The 22,421-nt window shown below is 39.4% G+C and overlaps 1 non-coding gene and 1 pseudogene across 1 annotated transcript; both read right to left on the bottom strand.

Annotated features, from left to right (window-relative positions):
• Positions 1 to 211: 211 nt before the first annotated feature.
• LOC113297567 lies at positions 212 to 9,298 on the bottom strand (annotated as a pseudogene).
• LOC113300879 lies at positions 6,545 to 6,628 on the bottom strand. The gene has a single exon (XR_003335985.1). It is a non-coding gene; the product is annotated as a small nucleolar RNA snoR20a (small nucleolar RNA).
• Positions 9,299 to 22,421: the final 13,123 nt, after the last annotated feature.

Here is a 22,421-nt window from a genome sequence, read left to right as displayed (position 1 = left end):
AAACCTGATCTTATCTTAGACTGTCAACTTTTTGTTCAAACTGTTTTTCAAATTTCTACCGATGGAGTTAACAATATGTTGGTCGATACCAATATCTCAGATCAGTGTAATGAGATAAGGGTAACCAACACTTTGGACACTCTTTTGTTCCCCTAATTTGCTTTTAATCTACTGAACTTTGGAGAAAAAAAAAAGAATCAACCTTCCATCAAGAATTCAAAATCAGTCTCACGTAGCATTATTATAACTAGTATGCAATTCCAAATAGTCTAAGAGATACTTATCCTTATGTGCCCTTAAACATACATGATTGACATAAACAAACCTTAACCTCATTGATTAGGGTTAACACTAATCCAGTTTAAAGGAATACAAATCATGTTTTGTTGCTAAACCAACATAAAGACTAACAGAAAAAAGCACCAGAAGCAAAGAAGAGTGCAAGGGAAAGACCGAGCTGCTGAACTTCCCTTTGGAGGAGGAGGAGGGAAGGGGCCGGCTTTTCCACTATGCGAATAGACGACAATTGGACTTCTGACAGTGTGATCCTCATCAGACCACACCAGTGATGCAGTTGCCTTTTCATCTGGAGCCAATCCATCTCCAACAACATTTACAGCAAACAACTTCTTCTCATTCATTGTCTTGAAAGAAAGAACATTAGGTTCAACTGACACTGTAATCCTATCATCCGATGTAATCTTCACCTTGTACATTGATTTCATGTTGCCAACATTGGTCACTGTTCTTGTAAACTTTAAGTGAATCTTTTTGCCTGCTTTGACATGAGCACCAAATGAAGGATAATTTAGATTCCAAGGTTGATCAGTTGTGGATCCTTTGCTGCTGGGGCAACTACTGTTTGTAATGAGCTTAACTTTGAATGACTTGTAACCAATACCACATAAAAACTGGAACCAATACCACATAAAAACTGGACATAGTCATCTGCACGTGTCATAAACCAGACCAGGATTTGTAGCCTTTACTGGATCAATTTGACCAGATCCATAAGCAAATTCAGCATCAGAATTCTTGGCACTGCTCATAGGGAAAGCTGTCGTCATAAGAGCAGATTTAATGGCTGAAGGAGACCAGTTAGTATGGAACGTTTTCACATATGCTGCTGCCCCCGTTGCATGCGGGCATGCCATGGATGTTCCTGATAATATAGTGTACTTCATGGACCTAGTATCACCCGGAATACCTGAGGGATTGGCCACAGGTGAAAACGCTGCCAATATATCAACTCCTGGTGCACTAATATCTGGCTGTTTTGCGGAACAAATGGGAACAATATCAAAGCAATGAATAATTTACCAGTAGCAAAGAATAATAAAGATGTACAATTCTTTGTTACCTTGACAATGTGGGGTACGATTGTATTGGGTCCCCGAGATGAGAATGAAACTACCACGGGAGCTTCAAAATCTTTTATAGTTTCACTTGGCAAAATGGTTGCTACGGGATTTTTGAAAATTTTGAAATTAATATAAAATGCCCGTGAAATCATAGTATTAGTAATTCAGCCCACAATGGTATGCATGAGTCGGTTCAAAATATGTGTAATACTTACTTGGTAGAGCTGAAATAAGACTTCACGATTTCCCCATTCCTAACATTTATCAAAGAAGCTGGTAATGGATAAACGTAAGAAACATCAAAAGGGTCAGTGTCCGAATCCGAGACCATGATGATTCCTAGAGCACCAGATTCTAAAATTTCCTCTATTGGCGCGGTACCATTCGTAGCATCACATAAAATTATTTTCCCCTTTGCTAAGTTTTTGCTCAAGCAATAGCACCTCCTGAAATTTTGTAAACAATATTGTATTGGTCAGCCCCAATGAGCTTGCTGCACATTAATACTATGCTGCTTGGGGTGCAAAAGTAACATACCCTGCTGCTTCAGGCTCACATTCAGTTGAAATATTATCTCCATACCCAAGTGGGAATGTTGTCCCATTCAAACTGAAACCATCCACTCCAAGGCCCTGTTTCATTCAATCGTACACTAAGTATCAGTCAAAAGTAACAACAAATCAAAATTGTCTACATTGTAGTAAACTCACCTGAATCGCCTTTCCATTTCCTAGGAAAACTTTGTCGATAATTCTTCGATCAGTACTACTTGCTGCCACGGTTAACAACCAAGGAGCATTGCTGACCACTGTGTTTGGATTAGGTCCCTTATTACCGGCAGAGTTTGAGGTTAGAATCCCTTTCTTCAAAGCATGGAATGAACCTATGGCTATAGGATCTTGGTCAAAGGAAAGTGGTACAGAGTAACCCAACGAGATCGAGATTAAGTCAACCCCATCGGCAATTGCGTCATCAAATGCAGCCAATATTGCATCATTCGGACAAGTATGCATGGTACAGACTCTGTAAGCCGCAATTCTCGCCGAGGGAACTGCTCCTCTTGCGTTCCCCTCTGCAACATTGACAAAACTCACCCCATTAACCATTTTTCCTGCCGCAGTTGAAGCAGTGTGAGTACCATGGCCAGTTGCGTCCCTAGCAGATCTTTCACCTGATTCGTCCATCACATAAGATCGAGCCCCAATGAGCTTACTGCACATCAATCCGCAAACTGTAGAGATATGAGTTGTAACAGTTTGAACTGCTTTTGCGAAACAGATTTGAAAAGAAGACAAAGTTCAGAAAAGTACTTGTTGCAGGTAAAGTTGTGACCACCATTACAGGTACCCCTCCATTTCTTAGGAGGAAGACCAAGCCCGTAATCGAAGAAGCTTTCTGACTCTGGCCAGATTCCAGAATCTATGACACCAATTATAGTATCGCTTTCAACAGAAGGAATCCTATTCACATTCTCAGTAAGACCTAAGAAATCCCAGGACCTCGTCGTATGAAGTTGAAACATATGGTTTGGAAAGACCGAGACGATACCTTCCATACCTGTACAAACATAAAAATTTGAATGAATATCAACGATTAAAACTGTCTATATATGCTTTCATGCGAACTTTGTATTAACAAGGTTACAAGCTAAGTACCAGATAGCTTTTGGACCTCTTCTTCTGTGAGTTTTGCGGAAAATCCGTTAAAATTCCTTTTGTAGGTGTGAACCAAGATATCCTGAACTGATCTGCAGCAAATCAACAAAAATGAAACATCGTCAGTACAAACAATCTTCTAGCCAAAGTTTGGGATATTCAGACAACCCCTACAATCAAGCCATTCCTGTGAAAATGCATTGCAAACTGTCTTCATATTCTGGCATCTAGACTAGTTATCGAATCTGGCATATTTATTTATTTTGATAAGATGGGGTGGTGTTGCATTGAAAAGAAAAAAAGAAATACAAGAGAGGAGGCGCCTAGGCGCATACAGATGGGCAAAAAGCCCTTAAACAACAAGAACACACAGACTATGTTAACACCTAGAAAAACAAGAAAACACAGCAAAGAGCAAAAAGCAAAGGCAACCGAGCTGTGGTATCATGTCTTCTCGGCAGGGGTTCTCTTCCTTCTTCCTAGTTTATCATTGTGAGAAACCCCTGACCAAAAGATTTTTTCTTGTTATTTTTCAGCTCTCGACATATCAAAGATGACTTATGTCCCATGTGTAACTCAGGGAAACCATGCAACACCTCCTTCTAGATTGTCATTTTGCCAGATATGTTTTGTTTGGTCTCAATATTGCGTCTAGAATTAGAAATAATCAAGACCTTCATGCTTGGATTAGTAGCTTCACCAACCTACCAGGATGGGATGAAAATTGTTGCAGTCTGTGGCAAAGTAGATGAAACCTAGATGCATCTAATTTTTAGAAAGCTAGATGCAAACTAGTTTAAAGAACAAGAATAGGACCCATTTAAACTTGTCAGGAGAATAGAACATGAGATATAGTGGTTTACTCTGCATCACTTCAACAGTCAAACAATGGGTCTCCTACAACTACTTCAGATAGGGATAATCGAACTTGAACTGGAAACGAAGTGGCGGACAGACTGGCTTAAAAAAAACAAAAACTGATTATGATTATGAATAATTGTTACTTACCTTCCCTCATCAATGATTTCTTGAAGGATATTTTGATGATGAGACATTGGAGAGTATTCGCTCTCAGAGGGAAGATCGCCCATGTACATAATGTGAACCTGCAATTGACAGAATCATTATGAAACTGTTAGCAAATTAACATGTATGGGCAGCATAAGTTGCAAATCAAGCAAAGAAAACTCAATACCAGTGTACTGATGGATTCACCATCAGAACATTATTGTTTGTTCAGACAAGGCTAAATATTAAATTATGTATACTTCATTAAAGGGAAGAGGAGACCTCAATTAAAAATTACTGATTCAAACCAGAAGAAACATACATTCTGACTGGCCTAGATTAAATATAGCTATTGGCAAATAGAACTATGCACAGCATCAGACCATCCTAGTTCATGATTTTCTAAACATAGTGTAAAAATTGCATTTCTGTCAACCGTATTTTCTAAACTTGGAAGATTGAATGTTCATATGGACCAATGAAAACCACATATGTATCCAAGCATCTAAATATGTCAAATGTAAACCTAGTCATATCATTACGTTACACTTCTATTGTTTGCTCAAGTCTTTTGGCTGAATTAGGAATTACTGACCATGCCATACTATCATTTCAAAGAAAATAGATGAAGGATACCTGGGAATAAGCCAAACAACATAAACTTGTTTTCTCTTTTCCGACAAAATGGAATCCACTTGCACACCCAATTCAATGATTCAACACATAAATGTTCAGCAAGATTTTCTTTAGGAAAAAGAAAACAGGATTATGAATATAAACATCTATTTTTCATACATTCAAAACAAATGCCGATTTACAGGGATCCCAACTCTCTCAAGATTCAGCTTTATAGATTACTTTTGAGAGTAGTATGAATCTGTAAAGCTTCACAAATTAATCTACCATGAAGGCACTTTTTATTGTCAATACTGTAAGATTGTCCAAGTATGCCTACAATTCAACTTTAACTTATCACAAAGAAAAAACGGAAAACAGAAACTATAGTTTTGAATAAGGTTTTGTACACTAGTCGTAGGTAATCATTAAGCACGAAAAACAACAAAAGGGGAGTTTCAACTCTCTTTTGTACACGGTGTGTAGATGATGATTACCCATATTTATTTTAAACCCTAATTTCTTATTATCACTTTTCTCTTTCACACCGCCTCCTCTGTCTTCCTATTCATATTATCTCTTAATATAACACTCAAATTAATTTGACAAACCAATTTCTTCATCATAAATCAAAAAAGACGGTCTGTCAAATAACCCCAGAGGGTTATCCATGGGTTTGAAAACAACCCTCAGAGGTAGTAGGACCTACAATTCAAGATAGATTAGCAGGGGGATAGGTTTTTAGACTGTAGATCCCACACCCATGTCTTTGTCTCACTCGGGAGAGACCATGGGATACAACCCAAGGTCAACCTATCATTTTCAGCTTGAAAAGGTTCTCAGTGGTACAAACCATAACGCATTACAATAAGTAACATCTGTCTGACTAAACCAAACAGACAGGTTTCAGAACGCTGAAGATTAAAAAAAATCACTTCAATCGGTATGTAAATTTTATTCACCCTCAGCACAAATTCTAGATTTCAACATTGTTGTTTGTTCAGACAAGCGCTTAAACTTAGATAACATATACAGAGAATATGTGACCTCAAATCAAAGTTACTGATTCATAACCACAACAAAAACAGATTCTGACTGAGCTTGATAAATATAACTACTCGGAAATAGAAATCCTGCACAGTCTAAGACCGTCCTAGTTCATGATTTTCTAAACATAGTGCAAATTTTTACATTCCTATCAACTATCATCACCATAGTGTACAAAACCTTATTCAGATGTTCCTGATGTTCTATGTGGATGATGACTACCTATGGCTTAAGTATAAAAAACTTCATGTCAAACCCTAATTCTTATGATTACTTGTCTCTTTGACACCGCCTAAAGCTTAAGTCAATTTTGACAAAGAAGGTGGTCCATCAAGTCAATTAAAAGGGTTACCCAAGTGAAATGACGCATAGCAATTGAAAATGATAGACTGGTCGTGGCGGTATATCCCAAGTGAGAAAGAGAAGTCATTCCACCCCCAAGACTAACAGGGGGTTGGATTTTTTAGATCATGGATTCCACCTCCACGTTCCCAATACAAGTCAGCCCTGGCTAATTCTAAGGGTAAAAATCTCACTCGGAACGAACATACCATTTTGCAATAAGGAACATCTGTCTGACTAAAACAAACTGATGTTGAAAACCAACCAAAGAAAATTCAATTCAATCGGCATATCAATAGATCAATCCCTCAGAACAAATACTAGATTTCAACATTATTGTTGGCTCAGACAAAGACAAGGCTGAAACTTAAGATTATGTATAGTTCATATAGATGTTCATTACTGCAGGTTGGTTTATACTAGAGATGTGGAGGTTCTGCCATTCCTAAATAAATATAGATAATTGAAAATAGAATTATGCAAAACTTTTGATGCATGATACAAACAGTAAGTATAGCCTCAGACCATCCCAGTTCATGATTTTCTAAACATGTGAAAGTTTTACATTTCTGTTAACCATTTTAAACTATCATCACCGGCTATATTCAATCAAAAGAAATAAAAATCACAATGAATAATTAGTGCAAGAGATTGGAAAGATCAGCACAAATTTTCTCAGACAGGGTATATGCAAATCACGTCGGCATACTATTCAATCAAAAAGGAAGTTTCAACTCCTTTTCTGCTGTTTTTGTACACACAGAACCCAGTGAGTAAAGTATAAAAACTTCATTTAAAATTATAGATTTCTCTTTCACACCCCTTCCTTACCACATTCTCTCTATGTTTAACACTTAAATTAGATTGACAAAGAAGGTGGCCTGTCAAGTCGATCAAAAGGTTATCCATGGGTTTGACACAGTTTCCAAGTTTCCCGTGGTATTGAAAATGATAGGCCAACCATGGTGGTCTGTCCCGAGTGAGAAGGGAAGGGCTAGTCCACCCCATGGACTGGCAGGGGGCTGGGTTTTGGACCGTGGAAAACCCATCCTTGCTAATTTAAGGGTTAGAATGACCCCGATCTCATAAGGGACAGGCCATTCAACCCACAGTCATTGAACTGCAATAAGGAACATCTGTCTGATCACCAAACAGATGGTTGTCAAGACGTTTAAATCAAATAAAGGAAATTGAAATCAGATTTCAACATTCTTGTATTTTCAGACAAGGTTTACATTATAGTTCATCATAGTACTAGGTTGACCTCAAATCAAAGTTACTGATTCAAACCACAACAGACAGAGGTTCTAACAGACTTAGATAAATATAGCTATTCAGGAAAAAGAATTATGAACAGCCTCAGACGGTCCTAGTTCATAATTCTCTAAACATAGCGCAAAATTTTGCATTTGTCAACCATATTAAAACTATCGTCACATACAGAAAGATTATAGTTAAGCATACCTTTCTATCCTCATCTTGATCACAGCAACTAAGATTAAGGAACGCAATAGCTAAGAAAACAATCAGAAAACCATGGGAAAGTAAACTTGTTGCAGCCATAGTTAGGAGACTTTGAGTTTTGCTTAAGAAAAATGAACAGACAAGACTGTTGTTTCTAATGTAAATTTGGCTTTCAAAGAAAAGATTCTATATGTAGTATTGCACCCAGTTACTATACATAAAATAATACCACAATGAATGTACGTATTGTCATTTCACAAAGGAAAGAAAACAATTTCATACATATCTTTACTAAACTTTTCTTCATAAGCATTGATTATACAGCTTTCTTCATGAACGTAAATTACTTTATCATAGTGCCCCATTTACCAATTTGGCTCATGTAAAGTGATGGAGGTAGAATTACCTGACTATGAAAGATTAAACGCCTCCCTCACTAAAATCATCTACATTCAGAAAATTACTCCAAAATGTATAATAATGTGTGAGTAAGAGTAAAAGTTTGTAAGCCAGATCAAGGAAAAAAACAAACATCTACAACTAAATTTTGGTAGTGGGAAATGAGTAATTAATCTAAAAGTAAAATCAAAATTAATGAAATTCAGAAAAAGAAACTTACCTTTGAATTGAATTGAGTGTGGCATCTTCCTTTTGTAAATTAACCATTAAGAGATTGAAGCTCCATGTGCTATTTTAACCATTTGGGGGAACCGATTTAAAATAGGAACCCTAAAATGAGGACGATTATTAGCTTTAATAGTAATCACAACAACTACGGTTGTTGAAAGATAATAATCCCCTTTTCAAGGTGTCTTATTTGACTCTCAGCTGTTGCCTGCCTGCCGGTGATTATCGAGGAGATGGTGCTGATGATGCTGCACAAGAAGAGCATACTGATAACAATTAAGAGAGGGAGAGAGTTCTTGGGGAAAATGAAATAAAATTAGTTCTTGGCTCATGTAAAGTGACGCATGACACGCATTGGGGGATGCACTTTAAGGTGGATGATTCCTCTTTTACACCTTGGATTCATTTTCTTCACAAACTTGTTTTCCTTAATATGCTTTGAAACACACACTCACTCAAGCTATACAAGTCTAGCAAATTATCCAAATTGGACCTAAAACTGGATTTATTTTGATTATCTGATAATCAATAAACAAAGAAGACTTTGATTTATGATGTAAATTTGGCTTTCAAAGTAAAGATTCTATACGTAGTATTGCATCCAGTTGGCGTACACAAAATTACACAACAATAAATGTACTGTCATTTCACAAAAGAAAGAAAACAATTTCATATATATCTTTAATAAGCTTTTCTTCATAAGCATTGAATATATGGCTTTGTTCATGAACTCAATGAATGGACCCATTTACCAATTTGGCTCATGTAAAGTGATGGAATCAAGAATTACCTGACTAACAAGGATTAAAAGCCTCGCTCACCAAAATCATCCAAAGGATGTACATCCAAAAAAATTACCCCAAAATTTATAATTTTGTGTTAGTAAGAGTAAAACTTTGTAAGCCAAATCAAGGAAAAAAACAAACATCTACAACTGTTCACCATCACTCTTGGTAGTGGGAAATGAATAATTCATCTAAAAGTAAAATCAAAATTAGAAAAAGAAACTTATTTTCGAATTGAACTGAGTGGCATAAATTACCATTAACGGATTGAAGCTCCATGAGATACTTTAACCATTTGGGGGAATCGATTTAAATAGAGCCCTAAAAAGAGGATGATTAGCTTTAATAGTAATCACAACAACTAGGGTTGTTGAAAGATAATAATCCCCTTTTCAAGGTGTCTTATTTGACTCTCAGCTGTTGCCTGCCTGCCGGTGATTATCGGATAATTAAGAGACTGAGAGTTCTTGGGTTTGAATTAAAATTAGGTCGTCGTATTCTTTTACTCTGATTTCCCCAAAATTTTAAAAAAGTGGTAATTTGCGTTACCTCACCTGACGAAGTTCATAATTTGAGTTACCTCCCCTACAGAACAAATATTAGTAAAATCTCCTCTCGTCACTTTTTCCATCCAAACCCGGTTAGCTGAGTCAGCTGCTTCGTACAGCTGGACAATTTCTTACACGTGGATTTTATACTTTCCCATAATACCCTCATGTATGATTAGAACACCTAGACACGTGTTATGGTCGAATTTGTGCGGTCACCTTTAACAGTCACCTGCAACGGTCATCTTCACCATCCAGTTCTATATAAAGCAGATATGAAGAGAAAATATTTTGCACCTCTCCTTAAATCCATTACCACAGACCTGCTCTTTTCAAACAAAACCAATCTCACCATCTGAAGTGCCGTCAGAACTATGGGTGATTCATCTTCAAACTCCACCGATGTAACTAAAACCACCATTAGAGGAGGTAACACTAATTTTTATATTTACAGTTAGGAGGTAAAACTAAAGAATTTTTCATGTTTTTGCAGTGTGTTGAACATCTGTGTAGGTGTCAAATTTGCAGGGGAACTACCCATTTAGCCATGAAATGCCCTTACCTCTATTCCAAATGTAGAAAATGTGATGGCTTGCGTAGAGTTTGGGAAGCAAACACTCAAGCCAACAAAGGAAGGAGATTCTTGAGATGCCAAAACCAACCAAAGTGTAATGAATTTGAGTGGTTGGATAAAGTTGTTGTAACAGAAATACCAAAAACAGAAAAACAACAGTTAGGGGATGGGTGCTTCAAGTGTGGTAGTGATTCTCATTGGGTTTCACAATGCCCAGAAGCTTCACCTACATCCAACAAAAAAATCACACCAATAGATAGCCTTGATGGGTGTTTTATCAAAGGGAAATATTCAATTGAAACACATGACATGAAAATGGTCAGTGATTCAGATGTTAGTGACAGTATGTTTGCAGAAATATGTGACAGGTTTAAAGGTGCAGTGACTGTGGAAAAGGGAGAACAAAAAGAAAACTAAGAGCATTCACAAAAGTCTTATGTAGCATTCACAAAAAAGGCAGTTTCATCATCTGTTTCATTAGCTACTGTTCAATTGCTATGTAGTATTATGTAATAGCATAATTAGTAATGAAGTAAAAGTCTTAAGTTCCAAAAAAAGATGCTCATACTGTTAGTTAAATCCTCCATCTTGGTGGCTTGAATGTCTGAGAAGCTGGTCTATTTGGTTCCCTCATTCCATCTGGCATAGTCCCATATAGATTCTGATAATTTCCAATAGTGGCTGATCTTGATGCTGACATTGGGGCAGACTTTCCTCTGCCTTGTGTTGGTGTAGACCTTCCTCTGCCTGGTGATGGTTCAGTTGTTGTCCCAAAAAGCAGGTATTCAAAGCCTCTTCCACTTCCTTGTGTTCTGCCCCTTCCTTGTGTTGGTGGTGCAGCAGCTCTGCCTCTTCCTTGTGTTGGTGGTGCTGCAGCAGATCCATCTCTTCCCCTTCCTTGTGTTGGTGGTGTAGAAGTAGCTCCTCCCCTTCCTTGTGTTGGTGGTGTAGAAGCAGCTCCCTCCCTACCCATATTCAATCAGTCTAGGTAAGATACTATTATGTAAACATTGGAAACATGCATAAGAGAGAAAGAAAACAGTACTGACCTTCCCACAACATCAAATGCCAAGCAACAATAACTGAAGTCATGGTCAGTATCATTGGAAACAACACCTATACTCCTTGGATTCTTTTTCATTATCTGATCCATAACCTCAGGTGCTAACTTGTACCCATCTTCATAAGACCCAAACTTCTTTGTTAAAGCTTTACCTTTACCTTTCCAAGCAACCCAGTAACTAAGTACAACACCATACCTTGTCTGCAGTATACTTTTGATCTTTTTAGGTTGCAATGAGTAATCATCTTCATTAATATCTTGTTCAATGACACTAGCTACCCAACTTGAGTTTGCCATCCTATTGTATCCAGTACTAGTTCTACTCACACAAATATGCTTAGGAATATACTTAGTGATCTTGATAGTATGCCCATCGGGTTGCCTGTTGTAAACAAAAAAGCCCACAAAGTGTAAAGTTAGATATCATTAAGTTACAAACAAAAAAAGGCCCATACTTAAATATGGTATAACTGGGCTTACCTGTTAGCATAGAGTCTGAATGGACACCTTTTGACTTTGCATCTGCACCTCAATCTGGTTGGATCATCCTTAAACTTCTCAACTTCAATACTGTTGGCAATGCAAAATTTAGTTACAAACAACTTATACTCTGCCATATTGGGCCACATCAACCCTTCCTCAACCTCTTCAGTATCACAAGTCCATTCAGTAACTTCCCCACTCTCAACATCAGCATACATATCATCATATTTCTGGTGATCACTTTTATATTCATTGTACCTTGTAGGTTCTTCTTCTCCTGCTTCCTCATCCACATCAGTATCAGGTTCACCCTCATCATTAAATTCACCTTCAGAACTTGATGAATTACCACTATGATAATCATCTTCTATTGGAAGTTCATGTATTGAAGGAGTCTTCAGATTGGTGCACTCTGGTAGTACATCAAGCTCTTCTTCAGGCATATCTAACAACTCATCCACAGTATCATGTTCTTCATCTAATGCAATAATTGATTCCTTCCTCTTGTTCTTCTTTGTTGCAGCTGACTTCTGTGGAGTTTGAGGTTTGGATGCAAGCTTCTTCTTTGTTGCAGGTGACCTATGTGGAGTTGTAGTTTGGGTATGCTGAGCAGTCTGAGTTGGCTGCTCTGTTGTCACTGCAGTCTGACTTGGATGCTGACTTGGATCATCTTTAGACACTTGTGTCATATGCTGACTTGGATTATCTTCAGACACTTGTGTCATATGCTGACTTGTTTCCTCATCTTCAATCAAACACCCAACAACATATGGCTCTGTCTGAGATTGTGTGACTGGCACAATATCTCCATCACCCACACCATAATTCACCTCAACTTCTTCATCCACACCATAATTCACCTCAACTTGTTCACCTGGTGGCACAACTTTTAGGGGTCCCTCATGAGTCATGAACAAATGAACTTCATTAGGAACATCTTGATCTGATTCATTCCAAAACTTCAGCAAACCTTTATCATCCACAACATCACAAAGAAAGCCACTCTCCAAGTACTGAAAATCACAATGGTGGCCATCTATCCCATCAATATACTCATAAACATTGTGCAACAGATCCAGCATGTTCAGAGTGTCTCCATCATACTTAGGCCAATACACCTCCTTTCCATTAATATAATCAAGGAAACTGAATCCACAAACAGGTTGTTGCCTAGGCCATTCTCCATCATAGTGTAAATAGACATTCTTAGTATCATAAACAACACTTTCACTGCAACATAACCAATAACCTAAATTAATCACCACAATCAACACCTTTAATAGACTGTACAATATACAAAAAACCCAAATCACATGAACAAAAAAAAAACAGAGCATCAAATATAGAAATTATAAAAAATGAAATTAGGGTTACTTTGAAAAACCCAATTCCTACACTATATCACATCAGAGACCCTTTTCTCAACTATCACCAACTCACACACAGGTAATTTCTACAATCGATTAAACATATAACATCCATCCTAAATCAAAGGATAATGATAAAGACCCAAGAACAGCATGCATAACATCAAACCCATAATCACGTATCGAATCATTAAAAAACAGAATGGAAGAACATAAACCCTAGAAAAAAAACTCACAATCTTCGTCTCCGGTTATGATTCATCACGATTAAACCCTAGAAAACATATGAAACAGAAAGAAATAGAAAGCCAGTTCTTCTCTTCGATCAATTTCTTCTTCTCTCTGCAAATGATAAACTTTTTTCTCTCTCTCTAATGTGTGTTCCCGCTCTATAGAGGGGTAGTTGTACAGACGAAGAGGTACGTGTTCAATTCTAATCGGCTACCCAAACGGTGCCAAATCGAAACCATCCATTGTCTGACATGATGCACAGCCGTTGGATGATCATACATGAGGGTATTATGGGAAAGTATAAAATCCACGTGTAAGAAATTGTCCAGCTGTACGAATCAGCTGACTCAGCTAATCGGGTTTGGATGGAAAAAGTGACGAGAGGAGGTTTTACTAATATTTGTTCTGTAGGGGAGGTAACTCAAATTATGATCTTCGCCAGGGGAGATAACGCAAATTACCCCTTTAAAAAAATATCGCTTTCAGCTTCAAAATTTAAAAAAGGGCAGAGTCTTAGGGTCGTACCTAATGTTCACCTCTGCTGGCGTGGTTTTACCTGGCCTACAAAATCTATTTGAAATGTGAAATATACACCTTAAGGAGTATATTTGACGTTTCAATTCGTGCACACTCCTTAACGGGTGTATATTTCACATTTCAATCTCTACTCTTGATTTAATTTAGGGAGTTATGTAACGATGACCGTGATTCTAAATATGAAAGGTAATGGGGCCATCAGTTAAATAATCAACCAATCAAAAGAATATGTGAAATATACACTCGTTACAGGAGTGTGAACAAATTTGGACTCGATTTGGGGCCGTGCCTAATGTTCGTACCTATGTTGGTGAATAGACAAGTGTACGAGTAATGTAATTACAACAACATATCAACTATTCATAAGTCCTACTAATACCTAAGATTCTATTAATTTACAAGTCCCGGTAACATCTAACAGGGATGGTCAAATGAAATTGTTATTGATGTTCATATATTTTTTATTTGATGATTTTCTGAAAATGTAGAGATTTCTAATGATTCTCTGAGAATATTTTAGAGTCTTTCTGACTTGCAAATACAAATGAAAATAAAGTTTGTAAAAAGTCTCCGTGATTTGTAGAGACAAAAAAAATGTATAAAATTTCAAAACATCTACCGAGTTTTTTTTATTATGCATGCAATAATGTTAATAAAAGTACTATGAACACCTAGTAAAATATGTGCTTATTGTAAAAATAAATCTCATTGTTGTCCTATTCCTAAGTTTTCATTCTTTGTAATCCACTCATCCGAAATTTTATTTGCTATGTTATCTCACCCCCAGTTGGCATCTTCTAGTTGTTGCCTCTGAGTTTGATTTTGGGAAAGGTCGCTAGTTCCTTGGTCATCGGCTCAATCAAAAATAAATAAATAGAAAACCGGTTCCACTCCCCAAAATATGTATACCCCAAATTTCCAAGTCTCCCAGAAATCATCTCTTTGGGAGAGATTTCTACCATGCCTATTTTCCTATAAAAGTCTCTCTGAATCTCTGAAAACAACAAATCAATGACTTTCAATTTTCCTTCGAATAATATGGGTGTTGAAGTGACTCTTATGAAATCTTAATCCAATGATATGGAGTTTCAAAGAATTTAAAATACATAAAAAAAAAAGTCTCTAACCAATAACAAAAGACCTTAGGAGAAACTCCAAAAATCTCTATGGACTAACAGTAGATTATGAAACTCTTCGGAAGTCATTTGAAATCTCATATGACTACCCCTGGTAAGATTCTGATTTTTTGAAACTATCCAACAAAGCAAGAAATGTATTCATTTCATGCAGTCAGCAACAGATATACGTATTACAACTTATGCACCGATTCTACGTCAAGAACTTTTCTGTATATCTTTTAGGTTACAATCGGATTATATAAACCTTCCTATATACCGATTCCGGGTTTAGTGTTTGATGAAAATGATAACCAATCATAATCAGTCGACGAATATGTACCGCATTGACCGATTTTGGGGATGTTCTTTGTGTTTGATCAACATCAATTTAATAGTTTGTATATGTTAAATGCATATAACAACCGATTCTGGTTGATTTTCAGAAGAAAAAAAAATGATGAGGAAATTTAAGAGTTTTATAATTAAATCATTTATTAAAGGGACATATTAGAGTTATTTAACTCAATCATTTGAATTTTTTGTCGCCAAAAATATTGTTTGAAAAACCAAAAAAATGATTTAAAAAAATATTATTTGAGATTAGGTTTTAGTTTTTTGATTATCACGGAAATTGAAAAAAGAATATGAAATTTGATCTTTTTCATGTTAATAGAAATGTTTTAAAGTTTTTGTTTTGTTTTAGATAACTAGAATTAGAATTATTAAGATTGGTATAGAGGGTAGTTTAGTATTTCAGACACTTGAGACACACCATATCATCCTTTTAGTTAGGATCAAAATTTTGAAAGGCCCAAAACCATCCAAGTTCATTTAATATTTTTCTTTAGAAATCTTTTTCTATTATTTTTATAGTTTGGTATACTGTTCTTGAACCACATCCTTAACTCCTTAAGGATTTATTTCTGTTGGTAATTATGGAGTTCAAACCTCATATATCTGTGGTGAGAGGGAACATATCATACATCAGACAACTTGATGGTTGGCTTTAGAAATCATTTTAACTCCCTAAAATCGTTGACTTTAACCAAACAAATTTGATACCTACACAAATTATTATACCAGGGCTATGGGCTTTCATTTAATTTGAAGGAGTTTGATCAAAATAGATCAGATCAGCCCCGTTTAATTGGGGGTTTGGTGAGTTATTGGAGGATAAGAGGATCCCATTAGATCATTTCTCGGTCGAAATCACAAGTGTTTCCATCTCAAGTTTGTTATCAAATTTAGTTGTCAAAACTATACTTTGTTTTCAATTCTACATTTAGTCAGTCTCGGATTAGGATAAAAGTGTGTGGTTGAGATTCAGATATCACTGCTATACCGTTTGAAGGCGAAGATCAACATGAGCATTGGAGAACAAGACCATAGGAGAACTTCAACATCAAAAGGTAAGTGAAGACTGAACCACCTATTTCTCAAGTTTTCACCTTTCTATCTTTGAGACATTGTCGCATGACTAAATTAGACAGTACATGCATAATAGAAATTTCGAGTTAAGTTTATCTTGAATATCTTCTCGAAATATGACTATATATAAGTTTAAGAACATTTGTCCATACTTGATGAATTTGGTGAAGAACAATTTATTGCTCATAACTTAAATTATGATTCAATATTTAATCATATGAAAATATCCTGGAACAGTGATACGTTGTTTATGGGTGAAAACTATTTCTGCCGGTTTTGGTAATTTGGGGTGTGTGGATGAGAAATGAATCTAAACCCTAAACAAATGCACTGCACGGGAGTGCTTTTGATTCGAGAGATCAATCTGTACAATTCTGGCCTAAACCAAGAAATGGTCGTTCCATACTTGCTTCCGTCACAAAGTGAAGGAGATGGGGTTGATCTTAGAGAAGGGAAGCGAAGAAGGTGTTGGTTGTTTTATGACTTGTATCAGAAAGATGAACTTGCTTGCAGGATGTAAGCTATCAGTTCTGGTGTTTGAATACGATTGTATCAACACTTGGTTTTTGTCTTGTCTTTTTGGACATATGGAGGAGAACCTATTTATACAAGTCATTGAGCCTAACCTACATCTCTCATGGGAAGTGGATGAAGTGGAGTGACGGAGTAGTGGAGTTGTGCGTTAGTGTCACACGACCAGTCTTGCCCACTTCTCCCATCATCACTAACCGTCCATGTCTTCCTGACACGTTCTTGTGATGGCATGTTGCACGCTACACGCTGTAAACCGCCAGACCAATACCCCAGTATGTATCCCCCAGTTTGTGACATGATTGATGTCTCGAATGTGTGGATGTGGGACCCACAGAAAGTAGCATGTGATGCTAGATTAAATATCTAAGTCATTTATGAAGTCGATATTTATGAAATATCGTGTGTATTCTATGCAGGTAATGCATCGAATATATTCAGCATGTATGAATCATCGTTTTTTTAAGGCTTAACGGAGTAAGTCACGAATTTAAGCGTCTTAAAATATCATCACATCCAGCCATCTTCGAGTGATCGTTTGGAGGCTATACGGGCAAGCCCTGATTTGGTCGATCACCCCATGTGGAAGAGTGGTGGACGGTGATCGTGGTGATGCCTCACTGGTTGCCTAACTCCTGTCTTAGGCTGTCCGTCCAAGCTGGCGAAGTTGGACAGACGAGATGACTTGCGACCCACATCTGCGACCGTCAGATTAGGGTTTAGGAGGTGCGCAAGTACCTTCTTTCAGCGTGGTCGAATCCATGCATGGGAGATGTTTTTGGCAAGACCTACCGGGCATGCGTGTAGACGGCTTGCCGGTGTACACGTCCGTACCTCACTGTCCCATGGAGATGTGATCTAAGCCACTCGATTTGTCCGGCAAAGTTGAGTGGTCGAGATCGGTTTGCAATTGGAACCGCGCGACCATGCCTAGTTTGGGCGCACGAATCGAGGCATCTAGCCATGTCGGCCTTGGCCGATTTTTCACGCATGTATATGGGTCCACGGCGATTGTGTTGACATGCTTGGGACCCTTTGAGTCTACATCTACACCCTCCATCTATGCCTGCGAAGATGGATGGTCGCGACTGATTTGCGACGCATGTGATACGCCGCAAACCCTAATTAGGGTTTCATGTCCATGGTACTTTGGCTGGACGAATTGGAAAGCTACGCTCCTCTTTTGGGGAGGCCGACCATGTGGGTCCCACATTGGGCCGGTGATGAACATGCCAATACCTGCCTGACGGCTATGGGTCTGATCTAAGCCATCCAAACATGCTGGTGAGGTTGGATGGTCGTGATCAATTTAAGACCTTTAGTGGAATTTCCTGCGACCCTTAAAGCATCACGCCGACCGAACTTTGGGTGAGCGTTTTCTTCTCCCTGTATAGGTCGTGAGGTGGTCGATTATGCAGGCGTGAAGGGGGCCCGCCGGTGTGCAGGACAACGCTTGTCCAACCGTCCATGGGACGATCTATGCCGTCCAACCATGCCGGTGAAGTTGGACGGCCGCGATCTGTTTGAGACCGACATTGGCAGTCTTGTGGGTACATGTTTTCCAAGCTACTCCATACCAGCCCAACCATCCTACTCTAGGCTGGTGTTCGGTGGTTGTTTGGGAGGAGTGGTATGTATTCGACCGACCAGGGCATAAACGGGCCCGTTGGTGGTCATTAAGATGGTAGCCTGCTCCTGCTGAGGATCTTCTAGGATGGTTAAATCATGCAGCCAACTTGCGTGGTCGTGATTGTTTATGAGACTGTCAGTCTAGATTCAAATATGTTCAATCGGGCTAGTATAACACACCGAGAGATGTATGATCAATCGGGCTAGTATAACACACCGAGAGAGGTGGGCTCAATCGGGCTAGTATAACACACCGAGAGATGTGGCATGTACGGGTATTTCGTGCATGCCTCACTATTAACACTTGGAGATTCGTGTTACTTTGCTGAGAGCAACACTCAGTCGTCATGCCGCACTAATAATGAGATTTATGCGGGAACAACACAGGAAATACAAGGCTAGTCATGCATTAATTTAATAATGCTGTAAATTCACAGAATACTGGGATTGTTGCCACATGCTCCATTCTAGGTGAATTAGTAAAATGAAGAAGTATTCATTACTTATCAATGTCTTTATCTTTTGCATGATGTCAGCGCATAAATTTGGTTTTATAATTTTATCCCTGAACTAAAATCCACCATCAACATTAAGTCTCATGCCTATCACATAATGGTTGCATCATTGTGGGGTAGGCATGAGATGGTGACATATACAGATAAAACTTATGAGACAAAGTTAGATGTTATCAGGAGAGATGGGTCGTCCTGTCCTTGGAGCATGTCACCTTCAAGAGGCGTCCAGGAGAGCATTCCCCTAGCATGATGTCGGTCTTGCCTGCTTCGATCGACCTTGTTATGCATGATTCGGTCGAGAGCCTACTTCGTGATTGCTCTGCTCGAACGTGGGGCTGATGTGCCTGCTTGACGGACTGCTGCGCCTGCTTCGCTCGATCGTGGGACTCATCATGTGCCTGCTTGATCGAACGTGGGCTTGTTATGCCTGCTTTGGTCGAATGTGGGACCCGATGTAAGCATGCTTGCTTCGAACATGGGCAGATGTGCATGCTTCTATCAAACACGGGTCCACCGTGTACATGTTTCAAACATCAGCCCTATCCTGTGCCTGCTTTGCCCGTACGGTTGATGTGCTTGCTCGAGTGTCATTCTTGCTACTTCGACTAAACACCGACCCAGCTAGCTTGACCAAACACCGACCTTGCCGCCTGCTCGAACGTGGGACCCACCGAATGTGAATGTGGATCCTGTAGAGAACGTTGAAGCAGCTTCTGGAGCGAGCAGGTCCTTGAGAGCGTTGAAGCAGCTTCTGGAGAGAGCAAGTCCTGGAGAGCATTGAAGCAGCTTCTGGAGCGAGCAAGTCCTGGAGAGTGTTGAATCAGCTTCTGGAGCGAGCAAGTCCTGGAGAGCGTTGAAGCAGCTTCTGAAGCGAATGTGGATGTGGCTCCTGGAGAGAGCATTGAATCAGGATTCTGAAGCGAACGTGGGTCCCGGAGAGAGCGTTGGGGCGGCTCTTGAATATACCATTGAAGCAGCTTCTGCTGGAGGGAGCATTGAAGTGTCTTCCTCTTCAGTTTGATTTACCCTTGAGAATTCCATGCTTCTTGATTGACCATCTCTCTCGTGTTGAAGAAGTTCTAGACTGACGGTGAAGGAACTTCATGCTGAGCCTCAGTCCCCAAGCGTGGTTTACATGGTTCTATCTCTGTTGGTAGTGGTTGTTTCCATGGTGAAGCTCGGGCACTGGTATCAACAAACGAACAACGGTTCTTAGCTGCGGCTGTGATCAGAAAAGACCGACAGGAAGAGGCGTGACAGCTACGGGCACGAACTTGGCGGTGTCTCGTTATTAGAGCGAGAAGCATGATGGAACCGATAACTTATTGATGTTGCCTCTGGAATGAAAAAGAGGGAGACAGTCCCCTGCCCACGAGTATCCACCGAGCCTTCGACTTGATAGATGTTGTCACGCTTGTTTCATGAGGTCGTCTTTACTACATTGCGTTTCATAGACATCCAGGAATATCACTGATCTTTGACAATACGTCTATTCTCTTGAGTGTATACTCGTATTTGAACATCTTAGAATCATAATGATAGCGTGCTTGCATCCATGTTTGAGATGGACAATGCGCTAAGAAGTACCCAGTCACACTCCTTTGGTAACACAACCACTTCTTCTACGAGAGACGAAATTCTGAAAGCGTCTCTTAATGTTTCTGCCGTCATCTTGGACGTTGTTTCATCATTGTGGCAGTCGTGTATGCGGTACCGGAGTTGGAGTTGGCGCGCAGGATGTTGTATCTCAGTGGTTTTCCTCTTACTGCTTCAGCGAAACTGGTAGCAGGGTAGATGCTGTTGCAGATGAGCGTTCAACAGCTCCAGAGGATGACCAAAACCGCAGATTCTCCAACATAACACGATAGACATGCACCATCGTCTGATAGAGTGACTCGCCCGGATCTTGCTCGACATGACGCGTGGGCATCGTTATCTTCTTGAGGCTGATCCCTTGAGGTATCGGCTCCAGTGGAAGATTATCGTCATAGAGCGTTGATACGTTGCACCAACATTCTTTAAACCAAATGGCAGTACAGTATAATAAAATTTTCGAGAGGAGTTCGAAAAGCTATCTTACTTGCGTCATGCTCGTACACCCTTATCTGGTTGTAGCCTCTACATCCATCCATGGAGGAGAACATGTCGTGTCCGCTGGTTGCATCTACTAACATGTCGATGTTAGGTAGAGGAGAATCGTTTTTGGGGCAGCATCTGTTCAAGTCCATGCAACACCTTATCTGTCCATTTTCATCGTGTCTGAACTGCGACTCCAAGAGAATATGTCCTAGTACTCTTTGAGAAGTTCCACGAGCTTCGTGCGTTCATCCGTACACAAGGTTGAGCTGATGGAGATAGGCCTAGGAGATTCCTCAACGATTTCAACATCATCAGTTGTGGAGTTGGTGCCATCTTGCAGCTGTTGTGGAGCATCTAGCACTTCTTCTTGTGGTTGTTGTAGCATTCCATTGGGTGGAGAGACTGGGTAACAGTCTCCCCTGCTAATTGATAATAGCAGCGTCGGTATACCGTTTTCCCTTTCTGGTCACGACTCGCCACAAAAGTCCGTTCCCTCTTGGTGTGAACATGGGTTTCGGCTTCACCGGATGAAGAAGAATGTTTCGTCAGCAAAGATGCGTCGTGGGGCTTAGCCCTCAATGATGCGAGTCGGTCCTCCTCCTGGATTGACGCCCATGTGGGGAGTGGGATGCAATGGACTTTGTCTGATTCTTCCTGCGAAGCTTCCCTCGGTTCGAACAGTTCCACTCTGCATATTGGTGCGTATGAAGACAATGATGCAGGAATATGAACGACTTCTTCATTCATCATAGTCTTCAGGCACTGGTGATATGTTGAAGGGACGATCCTATTGTCATGAAGCCATGGTCTCCCTAGTATCATATGGTAGTTCGTCTCCTTCAATATGACTTCGAATTTCACTTTTGACTGAACGGGTCCTACTGATAAATTCGGATTGACAAACCCGTATGTGCTAGTATGGTTTCCTTCAAAGTATGTCATTGTGGTAGGTTTTCGTACGATCTTGCATGGGCCGACCTTGGCTGTCCTGAGAGTCTTGAGGGTAATCACATTCGAAGACGCTCCTGTATCGATGAGGGCTCTCTTGAACTCTGAATCCTTGATGCGTGCAGTAACATGTAGGGCCCGGTTGTGACCTTCTTCCGCCATCATGTCGTCCTCTGTAAATGCAACATTATTCACAGATGTTTCTGGTATGTTTGATACTTCTGGACGTGGAGGAGTTAGGTGCACGTCCAGGGATATCTGGTTGATTGCAGCAAACTTCTCCGCCCGCTGATTCTTCTAGGGGTGTAAAAGTTCACACAAACTTTCTACTAGAGAAGCCGTTTTCTGATCCACTGGCCTCTGGTTCGTAGTGAAACTATTGACTTGAGGAGGATCGTTGTGAGGATCAGTCCCCAGTGTAGGAGTCTCCATGACAGGACTGCTCATATCTGATGTCATCTTGATG

The sequence above is a fragment of the Papaver somniferum genome, chromosome 7, assembly GCF_003573695.1.
Source record: "Papaver somniferum cultivar HN1 chromosome 7, ASM357369v1, whole genome shotgun sequence".
Classification (NCBI taxonomy): Eukaryota; Viridiplantae; Streptophyta; class Magnoliopsida; order Ranunculales; family Papaveraceae; genus Papaver; species Papaver somniferum.
Note: the sequence above shows the minus strand (reverse complement) of the source record. Positions and strands in the feature narration are given on the sequence as shown.